The sequence below is a fragment of the Delphinus delphis genome, chromosome 10, assembly GCF_949987515.2.
Source record: "Delphinus delphis chromosome 10, mDelDel1.2, whole genome shotgun sequence".
Classification (NCBI taxonomy): domain Eukaryota; kingdom Metazoa; phylum Chordata; class Mammalia; order Artiodactyla; family Delphinidae; genus Delphinus; species Delphinus delphis.
In genome coordinates, this window is record NC_082692.2 from 91626000 (window position 1) to 91641354 (window position 15355).

The following is a 15355-nucleotide window of genomic DNA, read 5'->3' on the forward strand; positions in this document are numbered from 1 at the left end:
CCTCCATGTTTATATCTGCATGATTCTCTACATCATTTCTTCCAGCCCTCTTTGCCTATCGCCTCCTGAGACTGCCCTTCCCTGATCGTCTTCATATAAACCTCCAGGGCTCCCTATCCTCCTTTCCCTATCTTATCTTCTTGACATACTACCTACTTTACTTGATTTTGTTCGTTGCCAATTTCCCCCTCCCCCAGTACAATATAATCTCCATTAGGCAAGGGCTCTGTATATTTTGCTGACCACTCTAACCCCAAGGACTAGAAGAGCACCTGGTATATGGGAGACATTCCATACTGAATATTGAAATAAAGAATTGAAGTGATAGAATTGTAAAGGAATGACTGAATGGAAAATAGTTATAGAAAAATATAGAAGGTTTCAATTTGCCTATTAGGGTAGACAAGGAAAAACAGCCATGATTATTTGCTCACAAATAATTCTTCAATAAAAAAGTAACTCTTCATATAAAAATTGATTAGCAGGATGCACCACCATAAGATCAGATGCCTGTGTTGCCTGCAATACACAGAAGTGAGCCTTAAAACCCCTTCAGGTCCACCAAGGAAATGGGCAGGTCCACCCCTACCCCCACCCAGCACCTATTGGAAACCAATTCTCTGCCTCTAATGGAGTCCTAGAACAGTACACTGAGAACCAGGTGTCTAGAGGGACTGTGGAAAGGATTTCCCAAGGGAAGAAGATACCACATTCATTCCATTCCCTGGACACAGAGCCCTGTACCTGAGAACTGGCTGTCCTGGGACACCCAAAGTGGGTCTTAAAAGAGACCAGATGATTCACTTGGATGTTACCCTGCATCTCAGAGAAGAGAAAGGAAGATTTTTATCTTCTCTCCATCAAGGAGAGGACAGATCTTACTTAGAGCCCTGAGATCGGGGTTCTAACCCTAATCCTACCACCCAAGCAGATAATCTTGGGCAAGTCATTTCTCTCTGAGCATTAGTTTTTTCATATGTCAGTGATAATAATAATAAGAAAAGCTACCATATACTGAGAACTTTATAATGCTAAACCTTTGAGTATGCCATCTGATTTGGCCTTTAAAGTAATTCTTTGAAGAAGGCACTGAGGCCAGAAGAATTCCTATAGTTTATATAAGATCACACAGAAAGTGGCCAAGCCTGGCCTTAAACTCAGGCGGGTCTGACTCGAAAACCCAAATTCATAGTAACAGCAGTATAACACCTCTCTTATGGACCTCAAAGGTGGATAGGAGGAGAAAATGGCAACCTGAACAGGAAAGCACTTCGAAAATTAAAGCACATTCATCATAGGGGACTTTAGTAAGCATAGGTTTCTAATAGTCTACGATAGAGGTATACAAATGTGAGGGAGCCTTGTATTTTCCCCTCAGAACTAGTGGCAACTTTCTCCATTCAGCCTTCCTGGATTATCATCATTCTGATAACGCTTATTCAAAATCTCCTTGGCACTTATTTATTCCCAGATTGTTTAAAAACTGGACTCAAAGAGACAATGAACATCACCTGAAGGCAGGGGAATGGCTTGTGGCCTCTCTCCTCCACTTTAGCCTGTACATGCTATGGGTGAGTTGGATGACGTCGATTAAATATAGGCCACTACCTACTAGTAGAATAATTTTAGACAAACCACTTTAACGTAAGTTCCAGTCTCCTAATGAAAAAATGACAACAATCATTCCCACTCCCTGGACTAAACTGAGGAACTAAAAGATCATAAGCGTGAAGTTTCCAGCTGGTACCAGCCCTCAGTGGCTGCTGACAGTGAGCTGACACACCATTAAGGTCCTGAGTCTCAGCCGCAAGTGTTCTCTGGCCTCTGAACCAAGTTTTGCCCTCATGTAGCACAAACCAGAAATGTTGGAGTATCACTGTCCCTTGAAACAACCTTTTATCAACCTACGGTGGTGGGTAGATATGAGCAGTTCTGCGGGATGTGCTACTCACTCTTAGAGGGTCCCATAAGGACTGAGCACTCATTGTTTGCAGTAGTAACTGACTCCTTCAGGCATCCTTTCCTGCCTTTCTGCCCTTCTGGGACTTACTTCCTACTCTTTCACTGTGCTAAATAGGACAACCTCCTAAACAAACTACTTGTGCCCAAATTTGCACACACTTTTGGGATAACTCAAACGAAAACAAAATCCTAACTAAACTTTGTAAGTAACCAAGTGTGGTAGGTGGAATATAAGATGGATCCCAAGATTTTCACACCCCATGGAATACATGCCCTGAACAATCCCCAAGTCTGAATATGATGGCTTTTACTTTCATGATTAGGTTATATTTTAGGACACAGTTGACCTTCACATAGGGTCATTGAAACCAAGTCCCCCTAAAACTGAGTTCCTCTGCCAAGTTTATGATTAACTTCTCTATCCAAAATTTTATTCCCTTTCTTGTCCGGAACCTGTTCCCCTTAAGATTGAGCAGTATCAAAGAAAAGGGGGGATTGAAACTGCATATAAGCCCCTGTGTCCCTGTCCTTTGAAGTAAAAGGCTTTTGCTTTAGTCTCCCAGGCATCTGCTGAGTCTCAAAAGACTCAAGAGTTAATGATTAGGAAATGTGAAGATGTAGAAACAAAGAACAGCTGATGAGCCAGGAAACAGGTAACAATTTAGACTGTAAACTAGCCACATAGCAGAGTCACCGAACTCCTAGTTTTGTGAAGGATATAGATAAAGGTCCAGCACACATTCCTAAGTTGTTTTTAAAGGAAACAGACCACAGACAAGTCAAAACTGCAGACCAAAAGCACGTAGACCCCAGACCAGTTAAAACCTGAAAATTGGTGATGCTTGAAAGTTCACCTTGATACCAACCAACCTGAGAATTGTGTACGAGCTGATCATGCAGCCTGAAGCCTCCTCCCTCACACTGCCTTTAAAAACCTTTCCCTGAAAGTCATTGAGAAGTTTGGGTCTTTTGATGAGCTGCCTGTTCTCCTTGCTGGCCACCCTGCAATAAATGCTGTACCTTCCTTCACCACAACCTGGTGTCAGTAGATTGGCTTGACTGCGTGGGAGAGTGGATGCAAGTCCAGGTTCAATAATAGGACTACCCAGCAGCCCTGACCTAATCACATGAGACCAGCTGAGAGCTTTCTCTGGCTCATTGCACAAGAGGAAGTCAGAGAGATTCGATGCAAGAAAATGATTTAGCACATGCACCTTTACTGTCTTGAAGATGGAGGGGGCCATGTGGCAAGGAACACAGGCTGCCTCTAGGAACTGAGAGCTGACAGCCAACAAGGAAGCAGGGTCCTCTGTCTTAGAACCACAAGGAATTGAATTCTCCCAAGAATTCATCTTTTCCACGTAAATGAGGACGATGTGGAGCCACCAAATGAAAGCCAGTTAATGTGTGCTGAACTCATGCAGAGAAAGAGAGAAACACCAGACCATGTGAACTGATGGCAGCCCAGGAATCCATTTCACCCTGTTGGTTTCCATCATTCAAGTTTGGTGTTGGTTATACCTTATGATTCCAGTCTTGGAAATTGTACTACACTCAGAGGCCTAGATCACTCAACCATATAATGTTAGTGTGCAAGAGCACTTAGGAGGGAATCTAGTATTAAAGACCATTTTTTTCTCTCTCCACTAATGTGACTGAGGCTCAGAGAGGGAAGGGACTTTTCTAGACGACAGGGCAAGCGAGTGACAGAGCCAGGCCTGACTCAGACTCTGTTTGTTCCATTTGCTAGGTAATGGCACGTCTTCTTTCCAATTTTCTCTGACTTTTAGGAACACTGATGGGTCCACTCTTTTATCCACCCCACCCCACCCCATACAATTTATGTTGGTTCACAACCAGGGAGTTCCCTGGGTAAAATCTGAAATCTGAAACCCTACACGGAGGGCAGGGAGAAACTGAAGAAAGAGGCAGAGCACTCCAGATTGGTAGGGGGCAGGTTTAAGAAGCAAGGAACTCGTTGGGCTTCCCTGGTGGCGCAGTGGTTGAGAGTCCGCCTGCCGATTCAGGGGACACGGGTTCGTGCCCCGGTCTGGGAAGATCCCACATGCCTCAGAGTGGCTGGGCCCGTAAGCCATGGCCGCTGAGCCTGCGCGTCCGGAGCCTGTGCTCCGTAACGGGAGAGGCCCGCATACCGCAAAAAAAAAAAAAAAAAAAAAAAAAAATGAAGCAAGGAACTCGCAAAAGAGGTTGGTCTTGGGTGGCCATGAGACAATCAGATCTCTGCACCCACCCGCTGAAATCTTAAAAGTTTATATAGAGGCCTTAACTGGGTTCAGTCACGCATACCATCCAGATGATCTCAACAACACCTTACTCTTTCAAGGCTACTTCCTTGAAACAACTGCTACTATGGGAATAATAGGCAGGACATACATTCCAAGGACAGGGGAGGGCTAAGGAGCCTCCACGCACACAAGTCCAGCTGGCACGTCAACTAGTCATCACGTCCTCTCAACGATCTCCTCCAACAATCCGTTGTACAAATAGCTGCTAGAGTAATGTTTTAAAATATGCATCATATCACGTCACTTCTCTGCTTCAGCCCTCTAATGGTTTCCCGTCACATACGAAGTAAAATCCCAGGCTTTTTAAACCTCAAAGCTTCAAGGCTCTGCATTATCTGGCTCCGGCCAACCACTGTGACCGCTCCACCCTACTTTCCTGGCTCACAGCATTCACTCCGCCTCACACGGGACTTCTTTCTGCTCATTAAACCCATTTACCCTGCTTCGACTTCAGGGCCTTTACATTTGATGTCCTCTGTATGTTGAAGATCTCTTAGAACTTTACAATGTTGGTTCTTTCTTGTTTCGATCTCAACTCTAATGACACTTCCTCAGAGAAGACTGCCCTGACCACCCAGTCTAAATCAGGCCTACCCTCCCACAGCCACTTTCTAATCCCAGGACCCTGGGACTTTTCACTATTTGAAATCATAATATTCATTTATGAAGGTACAGGTTGTCTTCTCCCACTATGAGATCCCAAAACAGCAGGGATCTCATCTGTCATATTCACAAGCATCTTATATCCACAGTACCTAAAATGGTATCGAGTACACGGAAAACACTAGGTAAACATTTCCTGGGTGGGTGAGTGAATGAATGAGGACCACAGCTGCCAACTGCCACAACATATATGATAACCTCTATTAATCAGAATATTTAGCTAACCAAAATAGTGTAGCCCCTTCCTGGACATATGAGAAAACAGAATTTCTAATACACTGATCAGCATTACAGCTGCCTTAATGGAATCATTAAGTGCCCAACTGATCAGGCCTATATAGAAAGCAAGAAAAACACATGTAATTTATGTCCACTGGAAATGGACCATGCAGGATAGAGCTGGCTGTTAGAAACCCACTTACACTTTCCTTTGAGTTCTGGAGATGAATTTGTTTATTTTCCCCCAACTGTGCTAAAACAGTGTCCTTCACTGTTTCTTTCTTGTGGGGAATTAACAAATTTGCAAAGGAGATGGGATCTCCCTCCCTTTGTTGTTCCCTTAGGGTAAAAGACAAAGCTTTTTCTCTTCCTGGAAACTCACAGAATCACTTCTCATAAAGCTCATAACTGTCTCACTGAGTGACACAGCCAGAAAAAATGCTCATGTCAAAATGTTTCCTACATAATGCCAAAGCCCCTTCATTCTAACAAATTGTGTTTTTTCTTAAATTAATATATCTAGGTATTATATTCCCAGCCAATATTATTATCATCAAGTGTTTATGTGAAAGAAAATATGCAAACTACTACTATGTTTCCCAATTCCTGACAAGTTATACATTTAACATATGAAGGGAGGATTTAAGTTTTCTTCCAACAAAAGCGTTTTAGATGTATCAACCTCGTATCTGAGGACACTCACTAGTCAGAAACCAGCAGTTATTTTTGTTTCCTACTCACTTTTTGCCCTTGATAAGAACTTAACCCTTGGGAGCTGACAAATAAAGATAAATTACCAGTCTAGAGCATTCTAACTAACTAAGCCACTGTAGTCACTTAAATGAATCTCAAAACCCACATTTTGCTGTGTTAGCGAAAATTTCTCATTGTCTTCTACTATGTGACTAAGAATTACATTACACCAAGAAAAAGTTGTAAAAGCCAGGTTTATTATCATGCTGACTCTACCTTTGGACTTAATGATATTCCTTTACCGGAAAAGGGATTGCTTCATGCCTAGAAAAGTGTATGAGGCAAGTCTTGTACTTTATCTTACAATCATAAAACTTCTCTTTTTCATATATAACAAAGCATATGACTTTCAGTTGATTCTAGACAATGTTATAGGGTATGATGAAATTAAAAGTCCTCTAATTTATTTTAAGGACTGATATTACTTAATACAGAAACACATTTCTAATTACAACAAGAATAGTAAAAGCTAATATTCACTGAGTTTTTCAATAAACTTTATGTATCATACTCCCTTTAATCTTCCCAGTGATCTCACAAGGTAGAAATTTTAATAGTATGATGATGAACACACTAAAAACAAGGCATTCTAGAGACAGATTGCCTGAGTCTGTACCCCAACACTGCCACTTGCTTGTGACAGGACCTTGAGCAAGTTATTTAATCACTCCAGGGCTCAGTTTCTTAATCTGTAAATTGGGAATATTAGTAGTTACCTACCTCACAGCATTTTGTGAGAAATCAATTATAAGCTATATATAACAGGCTTACAATAGTTAATCTCACTACAGAGAACATGATACTAGAGTTTCTCAAACTCTGGTCATTTTTATACCTTGTATAGGACTTGGGCTATATACCTGTGTACCAGTTTAGTATTAAATAATTAATACTGCTATTTACTTAATATTGCCTTTGTGCAGTGCAATTCTGACACTTACTGCCTGGAGTTAGGTCGAAGTTCAAATGTGAAGGGAACAATTCTCCACAAGATTAACCTCACTTCAGACACCAGAACCAAGTTCCAGGACTCTCAGACAATTCAGGGGTTCCCACTACCTCCTCAGGTTGAATAATTTCCTGGAATAACTCACAGAACTCAGGAGATTTCTATATTTATGATTATAGTTCCATTATAAAGGATACAGTCAGGACTAGCCAAATGCAGAGACACATAGGGTGAGATCTGAGAGGGTCCCAAACACAAAATTTCCACGTTCTCAGGATGCATTACCCACCCAGCATGTTAATGTTGATCACCAACCAGGAAACTCAATCAGAGCTCAGTATTTTTCTTGCAGTTTCAGTACTTGATTACACTCAATCTCTAATCTCCCCAGAGGTCGAGTTGATGTCCCTTGGCTCAAAGCCCCAACCCTTGAATCACATGGTGGGTGTTTCCAGCATGGCTGGCCTCTATCCTGAAATGATCTAGGGGTCCACCACGAGTTACCTTGTAGTATAAACTCAGGAAAAGCCCAATATGAAGAACAGAAACACTTCTATCACACTTGACAATTCCAAGGATTAAGAGGTTACTTCCCAAGAACCAGGGACAAAGGCCAGTCAAATTATTTATACAACACTTTTAAATCAACTCACTTTTGACCTTAAATAAGTTTACTATTATTATAAGCAATAACATAAGGTAATCACAGGTTTGATATGCTAGGCATACCTTTTCTAATACACATTAAGAAAGATGAGTGACTCAAAATTTAAAATGTTTATCTGCATATCACCCAAAATCAACTCAGGTCACCATATACTCATTCATTTTAAGAGTTAAGTTTATTACATTATTTCCCCCCAAACTCCATGTTCTTTTACTTCATGTGTCTTAGAAGTGTTCCATGTGAGTACAATCAGATTGTGTGAGCTCCAAGGAACTGTCAGAGTCACACTGTCCCATCTGCTCATTTTATAGATGAGGTAACTGAGGCCTGGCCCAGGGAAGTGACACATCCAAGTCCACACAGCTAGAACTCCATCTCAGTCTTTTGGCCTCCTGGAATACATGCTAATATTCTATACCTGCATTTAAAACGGACTCTGATACTCTGATATGTTTTGACTCCCTGTTCTTTCTTTTTTCTTCCACCCAGTAACAAAATTCTGCAATGTTCCTGTGCAAAATCTCTCACTGTCATCCTCCTCGTCTCTCCTCTTGCGACCACACAAGTCCAGACCTTCTTTACTTTGTTCTGGGATAGCATAAGCAAACTCTGAGCTGGTCTGTCAGAATCCAGGGTCCCATCACTGTGTAGCACCCCTCTCTGTGTACTGATGTTCTTCACCAGTCCCTGGGGTCCCCGGATCTTTACTCTAGCTAGGGAGCTAGGACAGGTAGTGTTAAGACTCAGGCTGTGAAACTGATTTCAGACCCTGACTCCCATGGTCATTAGTTCTGTAACTCTGGGAAGGTGAATTTATCTTTCTGAGCCACAGTTTACATATCTGCAAAAGGAGGATGAAATGCATACCTCCTTTTACTACTTTTAGCAAGCTCCTTGGTCAGTGTGGAATGGCTCAGAGGCGTGACTGTAAGGGAGGAGGTAAGGGAAAGGCTGACATGCTTCTTTTGGTATTAAATGCTGATGGCATTGTAAGGAGTATGCAGTGTGTCACGTGCTGAGGATGTTGAGTTGGGCTGACCAGCTTTCTGAACCACGAAGCAAATTAAACCCGGCTTTGTAATCTGGCTTTGTGGTCACTAATAGCCGGTTTATTGCCATTCAGGCCCTGAGTGCTATTTCTTCTCTGGTATTTAATGGACATTTCCATGCTATACCCTGACCCCAGCCTGCAGGTATGAGAAAACACAGTTGCTATCCTTCCTATTCATCTATCTCAACTTGAACCTTAAAAAACTAAACACAGTGTGAATCACTATGAAAATAAAACTGAAGAAAAACTAGGATAAAGCAATTATATTAAAAAAATGAACTCGATTTTAGGGACTTTCTTCAAGCCTGTTAACAACTCCACTCTGCACAATGTTGACTTGTCATTTGCCTAATGGGAATGATAAACTGAGGGCCGAGACGGGCATCTATTTGTAAAATTCACCATTGATTTCCCCCCTCCGTGTATATGTGCCCAGACACAATTGCGGCAAAAGGTCTTATAAAAATTTTAAAATACATTAAATGGACTAATAAGCCTCCAATAAACGTGTATGTGAATAGCTTTTTGTCCTCAACACAGCTTTCTACCACGAAAGCTAAACGCATTCCCAGAATACATTACAAGTAATCTCCTGACAGCTACTATTTTGGATGCTGACATTTTATACCTGCATTCAAAATGGACTCTGATACTCTGATACATTTTGACTCCCTGTTCTTTCTTTTTTTTTTTTCTCCACCCAGTAACAAAATCCTGCAATGTTCCTTTGCAAAATCTCTCACTGTCATCCTCCTCGTCTCTCCTCTTGCAACCACACCAGTCCAGACCTTCTTTACTTTGTTCTGGGATAGCGGAAGCAAACTCTGAGCTGGTCTCTCGGAATCCAGGGTCCCATTACTGTGTAGGACCCCTTTCTGTGTACTGATGTTCTTCACCAGTCCCTGGGGTCCCCGGATCTTTACTCTAGCTAGGGAGGCAGGACAGGTAGTGTTAAGACTCAGGCTGTGAAAATGATTTCAGATCCTGACTCCCATGGTCATTACTTCTGTAACTTTGGGAAGGTGAATTTATCTTTCTGAGCCACAGTTTCCAAATCTGCAAAAGGAGGATGAATTGCATACCTCATAAGGTTATTATGAGAATTAAAAGAAATAATCCATGTAAGGTACATAGCACAGTGTCTAGCATACTGTAAACGTACACTAAATGGTAGCTGTAAAAAGCTATGTCATCTATTGAACAAGCCTAGAGTTCCTTGATTGTACTGCAAAATCCTCCAAAAACTAAACCATTTCCCATGTTTTCCAAGTTTTTATTATTTGTTTCTTAAACAATATAACCAATGAATGATTCAGTCCAATCCTGAAAACCCTGAAGTTCTGAGCAATCTATCCCCCAGGAACTGTGCTCCTGTTGACAAGGCAAGGCAAGGCACCCCAATATACCTCTTTATTAATTTCCATTAAACCCCAGGCTGGAAAAACCTAATTACCAGGCTGAAGGAGTCACCACTCATCACTCCAGATGAAGCTGCGTGGTAACCATGTTGGTAGAAATACAAACCTTCTGAGTCTGCTGCTAGCCCTACCAAAGGGTAAGCGCCAAGATCACCAGAGGTCGGAATTTTTGCCCTGACTACTGAGACTTAAACCTTTATATTGTCCTGTTTTCATATTTCCGCATTTCGTATTCTAAGCCTATCTCCCCAGCTAAACTGTGAATTGCTTGAGGACAGAAAAAACCTCTCATATATTTTTTTGTCACTTTCAGGGACAAAATTCACTTTGCATATGACATAAAATAGTTGTTTTGTTCTCGTTCTGAAGTACAGAGCTTAGTCAAAGATATAGTAGACCAAACACTGATTCTCACTCTAGATTCCCATTCACTTCACCTGAAAATTTAAGTGAAAAGACAAGATTGTGTCTGATGAGGAAACTTTCAACTTCAAGAACAGGAACCTGATTCAAACTGGCTGTAACCAAAAATAGGGACTTACTGTCTTGCTAATTAAAAATTTGATGATTATGCTACATTCAAGCAAGTCTAAGTCCCGACACTCTTAATGATGTCATTGAGAACTTCTCTCTTTCCATCCTTTGTCTTTGATGCTCTTTCTGTTGCCTTCCTCTCAAGCAGCTCTACTTGCCTGGTGTCCTGATGACGTCCAGCAGCCCCCATCTTACCTTCTATCCTCCTAACGACTAGCAGGATACAAGTTCTCCTTCCCAGAACTGATGCCCACTGCTTTGACTAGATTCTGGAAAACTGTTCATTGTATTTGGGGGAGGGCAGAGTCCTTGGTTGGTAGTCTCTTGAGGATTGGATGCAAATGAAAGAAGAATAGTTCCCTAAAAGGCAACCTACAGAACGGGAGAAAATATTTGCAAATGATTCAACTGACAAGGGATCAATCTCCAAACATACAAACAACTTGTACAGCTCAATATCAAAAAAGACAAACAACCCCAATCAAAAAATGGGCAGAAGATCTAAATAGACATTTCTCCAAAGAAGACATACAGATAGCCAAAAGGCACATGAAAAGATGCTCAACATCACTAATCATTAGAGAAATGCAACTCCAAATTACAATGAGGTATCACTTCACACCAGTCAGAATGACTATCATCAAAAAGTCTACAAATAATAGATGCTGGAGAGGGTGTGGAGAAAAGGGAACCCTCTTTCACTGTTGGTGCGAATGTAAATTGATACAGCCACTATGGAGAACAGTACGGAGGTTCCTTACAAAACTAAAAATAGAACTACCATACGACCCAGCAATCCCACTACTGGGCATATATATGGAGAAAACCGTAATTCAAAAATATACATGCACCCCAGTGTTCATTGCAACACTATTTACAATAGCCAAGACATGGACACAACCCAAATGTCCACTGATGGATGGATAAAGAAGATGTGGTACATGTATTCAATGGAATATTACTCAGCCATAAAAAGGAATGAAATAATGCCATTTGCCACAACATTGATGGACCTGGCGATTATCATACTAAGTGAAATAAGTCAGACAGAGAAAGACAAATATCATATGATATCAATTATACATGAAATCTAAAAAAGTGATACAAATGAACTTATTTACAAAACAGAAATAGACTCACAGACATAGAAAACAAACTTATGGTTACCAAAGAGGAAAGGTGGGGAGGAGGGATAAATTAGGAATTGAGGAGTAACATATACGTACTACTACATATAAAAATAAAATAGATAATCAACAAGGACTTACTGTATAGCACAGGGAACTATACTCAATATTTTGTAATAAGCTATATGAGAAAAGAATCTGTATGTATATGTGTGTGTGTAATTGAATCACTTTACTGTACACCTGAAACTAACATGATATTGTAAATCAACCATACTTCAATGAAAGAAAGAGAAAGAAAGAGAGAGAGAGAGAGAGAAAGAAAGAAAGAAAAAAAGAAAGAAAGAAAGGGAGGGAGGAAGGGAGGAAGGGAGGGAGGGAGGAAAGGAAGGAAAGAAGGAAGGAAGGAAGGAAGGAAGGAAGGAAGGAAGGAAGGAAGGAAGAAAGAAAAAGGAGAACCGGGCTGTTTCAGATAGAGGATAAATTGGCACTATATAGACAAAGGTAGAAGATGTCTAAGACCAACGAAGTCTCTCTAAACCCTGACTTTCGATATGCAGCTACATTTGGAGCCTTTTAGCAGCTTAAAGAGCCAGTCTATTCCAGTGAAGAGTCCTTTGGGCACATTCCCCTCTGCAGTAAGATTCTGGTTTCCACTACACATCCTTTGGGTAAGTTGATCCTCTATACGTTACACATCTTCCCTGTTCATCTCATAGTATTCTTGTGTGGGTTCTCAGGTCTGTGAGGAGCTGATCTGTTAAAACTGGATTTCACAGGAGGCTGGCACTGGCTGGTCTGAAGCCAAGTGGAAGAGGATAATAAATACTTCATTTTAGTTTGAGTTCTATTACAGTAAAGCCAAATGATCCCTCTCTTGATATCACAAGGACACTTGTGTTTCATCCTGTATGCTTCAGTCAGTCCATCACCAATTAATATTTATTAATTGCCTATATATGCCAGGCACCAGACTAGGCACAAGCGCCATGGCGTTGGCATTCAAAGTCCTTCTTTGGGGACAGTTTACTGTTCAGTGAGTAGCTGATGTGCTGGTATGTCATAAGCACTGTTATGATGGGGTTACAAAATATTAAGGAGTATAAAGAAGAAAAAGAGGTGAGGTCAGCAAAGCCTTCCTAAAAAAGATAGGATCTGGAGTGTTGGGGACTAAGACAGAGTTTGCTGGAAGAGAGATGCAGGAGTGGCAATCCAGGGTGAGGGGAAGGTGATGTGAAGGCATGGAGGTGGAAAACAGGAGTTTTTTAAAATCTGCAAGTGGTTACTCTGAGGTGGGGGAGTTGGGAGAAGAGACGTGGTTTGGAGGTGATGGTGGGAAAAGAGAAGTGGTGTGAGATGAAGCCAGAGAGGTGGATGTAGGAGATGGGCCGCTCAGATTGCTTTTTTTTTAAACATCTTTATTGGAGTATAATTGCTTTACAATGGTGTGTTAGTTTTTGCTGTATAACAAAGTGAATCACCTATACATATACATATGTTCCCATATCTCTTCCCTCTTGCATCTCCCTCCCTCCCACCCTCCCTATCCCACCCCTCTAGGTGGTCACAAAGCACCTAGCTGATCTCCCTGTGCTATGCGGCTGCTTCCCACTAGCTATCTATTTTACGTTTGGTAGTGTATATATGTCCATGCCACTCTCTCACTTTGTCACAGCTTACCCTTCCCCCTCCCCATATCCTCAAGTCCATTCTCTAGTAGGTCTGTGTCTTTATTCCCGTCTTACCCCTAGGTTCTTCATGACATTTTTTTTTCTTAGATTCCATATATATGTGTTAGCATACGGTATTTGTCTTTCTCTTTCTGACTTACTTTGCTCTGTATAACAGACTCTAGGTCCATCCACCTCACCACAAATAACTCAATTTCGTTTCTTTTTATGGCTGAGTAATATTCCACTGTATATATGTGCCACATCTTCTTTATCCATTCATCTGTTGATGGACATGTAGGTTGCTTCCGTGTCCTGGCTATTGTAAATAGAGCTGCAGTGAACATTGTGGTACATGACTCTTTTTGAATTATGGTTGTCTCCGGCTATATGCCCAGTAGTGGGATTGCTGGGTCGTATGGTAGTTCTATTTGTAGTGTTTTAAGGAACCTCCATACTGTTCTCCATAGTGGCTGTACCAATTCACATTCCCACCAGCAGTGCAAGAGGGTTCCCTTTGTAAGAAAGGACTTGCTCTTCAGCGGCAGGAGTGTAGTCTGTAGCCGGCCTCCGACTGTCAGCACTCCAGGGTCAGCCTAGCTGCAGAGAGTTGCTTTGTCTGAGGTTTTATTCCGGAGGCAGCCTGCAGGGTCTAAAGGTCCAGTCACTCTGGCCCGACAGGAGATACTCTGATTGGCAGGACTCCTCCAGACACCCCTGATAGGTAGGCTGGCTGAAGATCTGTCAAGGCCTGCACTGACCTTTCACTTCTTTAGTTAAATACTGCTCCCCCTCCTTTTTTTCACGGACATTGCTCTCCACTAAATATCTTGAGCCCCAAATTCCATCTCACGTCTGCTTCCTGGAGAACAGTCTTAGAGGCCAGTGTGGATCAAACCACAAGAGGCTTTGTATATGAAGCTAAGGCTGGTCCCTGTGCTTAAGAGTTTCAAAAGGGGAACCAATGTATGAACTGTCCTCTGATAAACTCTCAATCTCTCAAGTCTGAAATAAATATCCTGGGAAAACAAAGTAAGGAAAATAATCACCTCTATTGTATTCATTCAATAGGCATTTACTGAATGCCTATTCAGTGTCAGATACTATCTGAGACATTGGAGACACAGTGAGACATGACACAGGGCTCACTTGGAAGGCTTCTTGGAGATAGCCCCTGAGATGACCCAGGTTGGTTACAAAGGACACATGAGCCAAACAATGTGAAAATGAAGATCCAAATCACACGATTATAGAATGGGCTCTGTCTTTGTTTCCTAGGGCCGCTGTAACAAAGTACCAGGCACTGAGTAGCTTTAAACAACGGAAATTTACTCTTTCACAATTCTGGAGGCTAGAAGTCCAAAATCAAGGTGTCAACAGCCTCCTCTGAAGGCTCTAGGAAAGCATCTGTCCTCGCTTCCTCCTAGCTTCTGGTGTTGTTGGCAGTCCTTGACGTTTTTAACTATGCCGCCATCATCCCATGGTATTCTCCCTGTGTGTTAGTCTGTGTCTCTGTTTTCTATTCTTATGAGGATACCAGTCATATTGGAATAGGACGCACCCTAAAGGAGTATGACCTCATCTTAATATGATTACATCTGCAAAGACTCTATTTCCAAATCAGATCACATTCTGAGGTCCTGGGGGTTAGACTTTTTGGTGCACACAATTCATCCCGCAATAGGCTTCAACAAAAATGTCACTGGCCTAGGCAGGCAATAAGCACAATAGGAGAAGCAATGCTTTTAGAGTCAGAGAGTCTAATATTGGAATTATGGTTTTCCACTTACTACATGACACTGAACAAGTTACTTTTCCCCTCGAAGTCTTATCCTGTGTGTAAAATAGGAACAATATCAGTGTGTGCTCATCCAGATTTCTGTCTCTCCTCTTCTTTCAGGCATACTTCCCCTTGGTGTTATACATGGTCATTTGACTTTGGCTAATTCAAGCAGAAATGGCGTGTGTCACTCTGCTGTAGAAGTACTGAAGAGTTAGCACTCCATTCTCCTGGCTCTCTCCCCTGCCATGGCTGC

The 15355-nt window shown here is 41.7% G+C and overlaps 1 protein-coding gene across 5 annotated transcripts in view; it reads right to left on the reverse strand.

The window, feature by feature from the left end:
* Positions 1–15355, reverse strand: part of CRBN (cereblon) — a 959169-nt gene that overhangs the window by 386627 nt on the left and 557187 nt on the right. The gene's annotated exons all lie outside the window — the stretch shown is intronic.